We start from the raw sequence: 9,840 nt of genomic DNA, 5'->3' as shown, positions 1-9,840 counted from the left end.
AAATGTATGTCCACTGTAACAGACGCATGGTCTTAAAAGTACAAACAAAACACAAGTAAAAGTAAAATGACAGATTTTAAGTAAAAAGTATAAGTACACAAAAAGATCCAATTGCAATAATGTGAGTAAATTGAATCTATTACTTTCCAATTCTGAATATTAATTGGCTATGACAGCATTTTAGGGCCACTCTTAAAAAATAAAAAAACAGTGGACCATGAGAATAAATTTGTAATGTTCTGAAAATAGAATAGACTCGCCATATTACAAAAAATAACCGTAATATTTCAGGAAAAAAGACATATGCAATGGCATTTTAAGATTAAAGTTCTAATATTACCAGAATAAATTTGTAATAAGAATAAACCCATAATATTTAGAGAAAAAAGACATACAGAATGGTATTTTGAGATTAAAGTCACAATGTACTGAAAATAAACTTGGAACATTACGAGAATAAACTCATAATATTTTGAGAAAAAATACGTACAAAATGGCATTTTCGGTTAAAGTTGTAATGTAACGATAAAGTCGTTATGTTTTGAGAATAAAGTCATAATCAATAAACACAATTCCACATTATAGAGATCATAAACTTGAAGTGAATATCATGCTTCACAGTATACGTGATCTTGATATGGTTTATGCAACTCACAGCATCTAGCAATCAGTAAAAGGTTTATTTCCTTTATTTATGGAATTTATTGTATTTACGTTTATACTGTAAATAGCTGTAAACAGTCTATTGAAATGTTGGATTAGAATAGCAAGCTACTTTATGATCCACAACAGTCATTACCTCAGACTGTAATTTAAATACAATATGATCAAAAACCATTTAATATGAACTAATCGTATATTCTAACACAAATGTGGAAGTATTAAACTTCTGAAAGTGGGTGCAGCAGAATTAGGCAGATATTGAGATATATCGCAGAGTATTGTGATATCATTGCTATTCTAAGCAATCTATTCGGGATAATATTGTATCGCGAGATGACTCGTAATTCCCACCCCTACCTGGAACCCGCCTAGGCCATGTTCCACCCATGTGAGCTGTGCGCCACATGAGAATGTTGGCCGGGTACGTAGAAGTACACTGCATCCAAAAGAAAGTGTTGGATTGCAATACATTTCAGAAGGAAAATAAACATTACCAAGAAAAAATAAATTATTCAACATATAGACTGATATAGGCAACTCTTGGTCGTAATTATTGAGCGGCACATACAGAAGTAGTGTGTAAAGCATGTTCATGTGTCGCTGCATAGAGTTGTAGAGGTTCAAAATGGTGTGCTGTGATAATCCATCCCATGCAGCTTGTATATTTTTACACAGTACATGCAGCTTGTGTGGCAGGCCATGGCATAGTATCTGTGTCTTCAAGGCAGGTTTTGAGACGGTAGTTGGTATGTAGACGAGAATTGTCAATAGGTTTAAAGGTTTTTCTATAAGTATATGTCCAAGCCAAGAGAATGTAATAGTTTGTTTTCTTCTTTTTATAATGCATAAAAAACTGGTAGGCCTTAGAAATTAAGTTGAAAACTAACACAGGAGATGGTGAGGTGGGATATAATATTGATTTGTAAGTACTACAATCTGATTTTTAAGGTTAAATGTCCAGCACAGAGAAGCGTACCTGTGAACAATGAAACCAATATTATGTAGACAGAGCTTGTGTTCCTTAATGGCTAAAAGAAAGCTTTTCTTAAAGGCCTTTCTTAAACCTTTCTTGTTTGTTGTAATAGGAGCAAATGAAGCAACTGTTCTCACATCAGTTGTTTGCATTCACTAACATTCACTCATTTCCTATTTTGCTGAGTGTACCTGGGTTCCACCACTGCAAACTACAATTCTGCCACCCTTTTAGTTAGAACTAAGTGGTCTATGTGAGCCAGTGATGTGAAATAATTCTTGTGTTCTTAAAAAAAAAAAAAAAACAGAGCCATTGACAGAAGGCTGCTGACGGATGCTGATGCTTTCAATACTTCAGAGAGCGGTGATGAATTACTGCAGACAAACAGCGCTGAGCATGCAAATATGTCCAGCCACAGTGTGATAGCGCAGCTGGGGGAGAGGATGCGTTCACATCAGAAAACACCTCGCACCACTTCACTCTGTTTTCATTACGTCTACACGATGTTTAATAATTGACCATAGATTACTTTCACTATATGTTCATAGCTTTATTGTTTGTTTGCTGTTTTTTGAGATTTTCATTATTAATGTAACTGTGTAGTGACACATGCACAGGCTCTCTCTCACATTAGACACAGTTTCTATACAGGTATATAATACTGGCCCAGCGTCCAACACAGTTAAGTGATTACTCTGCTTTAACACTTTTAATACCAGGTAATTCAATTGAATCGAATGTTAACTGAGTTGAATTGAGTTTAAATCACATTTGTTTACAATAATATACAGTATTTATTAGACTAATGCCCACAGCAAAGCATATGAATACATAATTTTTATACATTTAGAATATGTTGAATATTAAATAGTGTGGTAACAATGCTCTTTACAACTGTAGACTGGGGCTCAATTCTTTGTCTAGACAAAAAAAAACCACACTCTACAGTTACCTGATTAACATGATGACACATGATTGCATGTTACATTACATGTTCCTATGGATAACTGTGTCTGTCAAATTATGCACAGTATTGATGTACAGTATGTTACAGTGCACAACATTCTGCATGTAGAATCAAGGCCAAATGTTGTGGTACAATCAACAAAACAATTTCAGATTACACCAGCATTGTAGAAACTATGCCCTATACAGGTCCAGATCACCATATTGAGTACAATGACTAAACAATTCCGGACAGGTGAGTCTTCAAACAAAGTGATGGATTATGGATATTCTATTTCTGATTGTACACATCACTTAATAATTATTTTGTGGTGCATTGTGGAAATGTTACAGTGCACTGAAAATTCTGTTCCATTGTTCAATGCATTAAAGGATGCAATTAATGACCAAACAAATATTTTACATTGAACATTTCCACATTTTCTATGTTTCACTAGAAAATGTATTAAATCCCTTTTACCTCACCAGCTTCTGCATGTCTTTAAAAGACCCACAATTTAATTGTCTGTTTTGCTGCATCAGATGCTGACATTTAATTTTTTTCCTTCTGTCTTCCCCACTGCCACCAGTTTGGTCCAAACCAGTTGCCGATAGGGTTGGGCCTACCCTGCATTCCATAAGACCTGGGCTGATGGTGGAGACTTCATCAAATACTTCAAATAAAAGATTTTTACTTCAGATATTGTTTCCTATGAAACTGTTAATTATGAATGGACAGTGTAGCCCATGCTTAAAAAAGGAGCAAACAACAAACGTATAAAACATGTTAAACTCAGCATAAAGATTATTGTTACAAAATCCAGATTCTTCTCTGTTTTTGCTTAAGAAGGAATTACTATTGAACACTGGTACCAAGGGCTGTCTGTATATTGTCCCAATATATATCCATCAGCTTTTGGCCATTGCTATAGGAAGTCTGATACAGATGTTCAGTTGCACAGGAAAACCAAGCAGTCTGCTGACTGAGTTGCATTAAAGTGATAGATAGCCCACATGTGAGTCCACTCAAGATTTTTAAGGGCACTGTACTGTTGGCTTAGACACACTACATTAGTATTTTGACAACCAATGCGTGGGGTGCAATTGTTGGGGTCAGAAAGGTAGAGGTTTAGGAGGCAGAGATTAATTAGTTTGTTGTTTAACTCTGTAGAGGCTGGGACAAAGCAGCACTAAAAATAACAGGGACCATAACCACACCCAGACCTGATTACTGTAGCATCATGAAAACACTGAAATAGAACCTGTCTGGCATCATGAAGTAGACTAAAATATACAAAAATCGGTACATTATGCACTGATCTTAATAAATTTAAAATAGATTAAAAAGTCATTGACATCTATCAGTGTGGAAAAGGTTACAAAGACATTTCTCCAGCGAACCACAGTGAGAGCTATTATGCACAAATGAAGATAACATCAAACAGTGGTGAACCTTCCCAGGACTGACGAGACAAAATGTAATTTTTGGAAGGTTTGTCCTGAATGAGAATGTTGAGTCAGCAGCTCAGGTGTATGTGGGTTCTGCAACAGGACAGTGATCTGAAGCACACCAGCAAGTCCACATCTGATTGGCTCAAAAAAGAATTTGGATCGCCCTAGTGAAAGATTCATTGCCAGTTATCACAAATGTTAACACTAAGTTTGGCATAATCGTTTATTTGGTTTAGAGGACAATTGCTTTTTCAAATAGAGCTAGGTTAGTTTGAATAGCCTTGTTCAATAAGAAATTAAATCATCATTCATTTTTTTTTGTATGGACTAAAGTAATTAATGTAGATTATTTTTCTCACAGCCCTGTATGTTACAGCAAATCACACTTTGTTTGACTTGTTTTCCATCTTTCATTGTTGTGGAATTGTCATAGTGAAAGGTGATCTGGACCAGTAATCTACACAGCTGATGTAGATGTTCGTCAAACTTTACAAAGGTTCTTCTAATTCATACACTAGAAAAATATTTTGCCTGTTACAATATTTGTAAAAAAGTTGTATGTATTAGCAAAAACAGTTTGCAAACAACCTGAACCTCCCTGAAATCAGCTTTTGCAACTTGGGATGTCTGAGTTTGTTAAAATTATCATTTGTAAAAACATAAAACCATAATCAATACTCCACTTTTTAAATATTCCTTGAGGTAGAGTATCATGTGTGTGCTGGAAATGTACAAGGCATTACCACCCACAGTTAACAGGACAGTGGATGGTAATAATCGTGTCCGGCAAGATCTGGCTAAAATTGTCCATGCAAACTGACAAGTGACTGGCAGAAATCTTCTCTACATTCAATAGAGGAGGCCCCACATGCAAATACACAAGGGACATAATAAAAGTTATGGGACAAAAAACTAGCTCTTGCTCCATGGCATTTGGCACGTTGGTGTATTTTTAACATAAAATTAAGCATGTATGTATAAAGGGCACTTAAAGGAAAGATTCTATGGCATCCCTCCAATGATACCTTCATTTTCGTGTGTAAAACACCTGGTCGCATCTTTTTGGACCATTCTTTAATAAAGAGGTTATTTAAAGAAGACTCTCATAGCTTACAGTGAGTGAGAGGAGTCTGGGGTCTGTTGCATGATCTCATTTGAATAATGCTATCTGGCTCATGCTAGTCTTCATTTGTTAGCGTAGTGTTTTTGGGACAAGTGTACAGTGTTCTGTATATCTGCAGAGTTTGCATGCACAGCACGATCAGGTCAGCTCACCAAATTTCCATTACAGTTAGTGCAAGTGAAGATCAATCACCTCTCTCTTTTTTGTTTGTGGGGAGCAGGGGTGAATAAGTGATGTCCTCACATTTCATCTGTCCTTGCAGCCTCTTAATTTCATTTGTTTTGCAAAATTATGGGTTAGGAAAAATTGTTGGTGATATCTACTGTATGTTTTGTGGGGGGAAATTGATGGATATTTTGCCCTCCAAAAGAGTCACAAATCAAAGCAAATTGCCCCATCAGGAAGGACAGTTAATTGCAGAAACGCATTTACGTCATAGATGATGGATAAGCTGTGAAAATAGCCTCCAAATTTCATTACGTGCACCTTTCACTATTACCAAAACAAACACGTAACCTTGCGCCTTGAACTCTGTCATAGAGTCTAAATGCTGAAGACGTACGATGAACCAGAAGAAGCTGAAGATTTAGATTATGGTTTTGAATGTCTGTGTCACATTCTATCTAAAGACCCTTCAAAACAATACCTTCCATCTTTGTTATCTGCATTCACATATCTTTAGGTTAGAAAGAGGGACATATTCACACACACACACACACACACACACACACTGACTTCCTCTCGCCTCCTTCTCCCTCTCCTTGCCACGAGCCATCACCGTGCACAAGGGCCAGACCTACCTGTAGACGAGGCTGATGTGTCTTGGGCGTCATGTCTGCTGTCAAGGCGAGAGCTGAGAGACAGTGACGGCGGGCCTGGTGAAGCCCCAGTGAGCAGGAGGGGTCATCCTTCAGCCTACAGACAGGCTGAAAGACAGCCACATGGCAGACATCTCCCAATGACAGCCTGTCACAGGCAGGAGCTCCACCATACGGCCCCGTCAGCCCCTCACCTGACGGAGCTCAACCCACCATCGGGCCTAACTGAGCAGGATCTCGCATCACTGTCAAACCAACACTGGTTAAAGGTGACAGATTTGCATTTCTACTGTACGCCCCATCTGCGCATCTATATTTTAAGAGGCAGTTTTAATTATCTATGCAGAGCTGTCAATGACCATGCCTTTGCTGCCATCCAGTCAAAAAGAAGCTTCTGTGCTCAGGAATGAGGTCTCTATTCATTACAATGTTACAATGTCTGTACAGTGTGCTAGTTGTGACCTTTCTCTTTATTATGTTTGCAAGGGTCATCAGGCATAACATATAGGTTTTTAAATTATGAAGAAATTTCATAATCCATTAACCTTTTAATTCCATGTTTAAATATTTTTGATGATAAATGATAAGTTCTCTTTACTTTAAAGGTTTCTTTAGAAAGAGACCAACATAAATGTCACAGAATGAACTACATTACAGTAACCTGCATTTAAGGTTTGTAATGAACATTGTATTGTACCAAATGGTTCTTTAAATGATTCTATTGAATTTGGTTCCCTAATGAACTTTGCTTCCAAAAGACACGTGTCAGTATAAAGAATCTACACTTGAAGTACATGTTCTTTACCAAGTTAAAGATTCTTACACTCACACATCTCAATTTCAAGCATGGTCCCTTTTAGAGACCCAAATGTTTAATATACAATCCCACACTTTAAAGAACCATATGCAATACAAACCATGCAACCTGAATTATACTGATCATAACATCAGTGTCATCCGAACCTTCATTCTTCTGCCCATTTTCAGGCCTCCGTCAAGGCACAGGCTTCTGCCAGTTCACATGCTTTTGCCTCTGCCCATGAACAGACCTTTGTCAATTTGCAGGCTTCTGTCCATGAACAGGCTTTTGCACAGGTTATATGGTTAAAATATTAAAATTTTAAAAATAAAAGGATGTCCTACAACTTTTGATACACTCATTGATTTAAGGTCTGCATCCTGCCCCCTTTTTGTCATTTACGAAGAATGAGTGAAGGTTTACAAATAATTGGCTACAACATATTATAACCCATTTAGAATACAACTGAACAAAATTTTTATAGACACTAGAATTTGGCTTTACTTTCTGTGTACTGCCCAACATGAGAGCTCAGCCTCTCTAATTGACTTTATAAAGCCTTGTAACCTGATACACTTTATTTATCTTAGCAGTTTTCAGGTCTATCTCAAAGTTTTTGATCATCTTGATGTTCCCACTTTTGTTCAGTTTTACTAACTGCCTTATTTGGTAGCTCTGCCACAATATTATCATCATGTCACCATGACATACAATAAAAGAGCTACAAAATAATTTTTTTATGTGCTGTCATTTTATCTTAGAAAATGTCATGAGAACCTAAGGTCACCAACAGTCTATGTAGTTCGAAATAGTTATTATGTCAACTTGCATTTACAAATGCTTATGTATGTTTATGTAATTTGTGCTTATAAAGGAGTCATGTAGCCTTATTAACATTGCCCTACACTAAAGTCTTACCATATATTACCATATATAGAAGTGTATAATTTCCTTTTGTGGTCAAGTATAGGGTCAGCGTACATAGCTTGTCCTTATTATTCTTGACCAGTATGACAATACTCACACAAAAAAATCCCCTGTTCACTAAATTATACAGTTTTCCTGTTTTTTTCTTTTGTTGTGTTAACATTCAAACCACTGTAGGCTCGTTTAACAGATTTGTGATTGTTTGTGAGAGTCCTAACCCGAGTCGGTGAAGGTGAGGCGTGTTGCCTTGACGCGAGCAAGAGCATGATGTTACACAGGCCGACACCTGACGTGGAGGAAAGGTCATCTGCTCATCACGGATCAAACCAGAAAACGGGACCTCTCAAAACACAGGCTGAGCGAGGGCAGGAGGAGACCAAATGGAGCCTTCACAGTGGCACTGATGGACATGTGGCTCGAACACACCCCCCTGTGAACTCTGGGTAGGGTGGGCGTCCTGCTGGCAGGTGTCCCTTCTGATTTCAGATGCTGGGTGACAAGCATGAGCTTTGGTGGGGGAAGAGCAGGAAGGTCCTTGTAATGATACCATTACAGTTTACTCCTTGGCATTTACACTGTCCAGCGAACTTTAAGAGGCATCATATCTAACAAGAATAAAATAAATAAATAAAAAAGGTAATAAATGAATTGATTATATATATTATGCTACATAACACCTAAAACATTATTGAATAGGTTTTTTTTTAAAGCCATTCATAGTGAAGACTTGACGGGTGGGTGTGTGTGTATTTTTTCCAGGCATACAGTTAGGTGACAAAACTATAACCCTAGTTTTACATTTAATCTTCATTTAAACAACAATGGCAGATATAGACAATGTAAAAAAATCTTTGTAACGCCTGGGTTTAAATAAGACAGGTTCCTCCAACAACCCTGATCTAATAACCTCCTGATTCTAATTTAAGGCATATTAAAGCAGTAGTAATAAATGTAGAGATGTTAGATACCCATTAGATACGTTTATCTCTCAATTATGTAAAAATGTTAAAATAACACCACTATTTTATCATTATTAACATTAATATAAAACATGTTTGTGGTCACTGATGATTTAGGACAGCAAAACAATAAATGGCTATATTTCCATTGCGAACATGGATTCATCATTCCTATTGAAATCAATGTAAAAAAACTCTATTATATGGACAAAGTTTTTGGGATACCAGCTCATTTATTGTTATCTGAATTTAATTTTCAAAACTTTTGTTGGAGTAACTTTCCATTAGTATCTTTCCAATAGCTTTTGAAGCATTGTTGCATTCAGCAACAAGAGCATTAGCGAGGTCAGGATTTTGGATGAACACCATCCCACCTCATTCATCCCCAACTTCCAAACTTATCCCAGAAGTACCTGATGGAGCAACATTTCCATTTCAATACTTCCAATTCTCCACAGCTCAGTGCTGGGGCATGTCCGGTATTTATTAGGCATAGTACTACTATCAGGGTCATGTACCCTGATTTTCTATTGGCCACACTTACCTATATGATGTAGGTTATGAGTCAAAGTTTCTCTATAGTGAACCATTTTACATCAAAATTAATGGCATTTGCCTTTAAATTTAAACATAAAAATAAAACTTGGGTTTCACTCGAGGATGAAAAATGAGCTCCATATGGAGATGTGCAGCCAAGACATAAATCTCTGCTTTTCCTGTCAAGTTATTTTGTGTCTTTCTTGCTCAGTTATTGATTATGGCTTGGCTAAGATTGATTTCCACTCTCTCACCCTTTTTTCACCGTAAACATGGCAGACAATAGTCATGTTCTATATGTAAGGCATGTATATGTTTGTGTGTCATCTGTGGGGAGTTCAATATATCTGAATTTTATTGTTACAGAATTGTATTGTTTCAGTTTACAGTTGACTACACAAAGTGTTGCTAGCCTCAGTTGTCAGGCAGTCTCCGGCTCAATTCTGCAGCTGCTCATTCAGGGATGTCGATAGCAGGCCTTGGTTTGGTTGGGGTGTGTGATCTATGTTGCAGTAAATGTAAAAATCAAAGATGCTCTCATACAGCTCTGTGGCAGCAGGATGATGAATGATGTAGATGGATGGCTAAACAAAGAGCAGGCAGTCTCTGCCTTGGGACCAAGCACTTTACACAGGATGGGAAGC

This window comes from Astyanax mexicanus, chromosome 9 (genome assembly GCF_023375975.1).
Source record: "Astyanax mexicanus isolate ESR-SI-001 chromosome 9, AstMex3_surface, whole genome shotgun sequence".
Classification (NCBI taxonomy): domain Eukaryota; kingdom Metazoa; phylum Chordata; class Actinopteri; order Characiformes; family Acestrorhamphidae; genus Astyanax; species Astyanax mexicanus.
Note: the sequence above shows the minus strand (reverse complement) of the source record.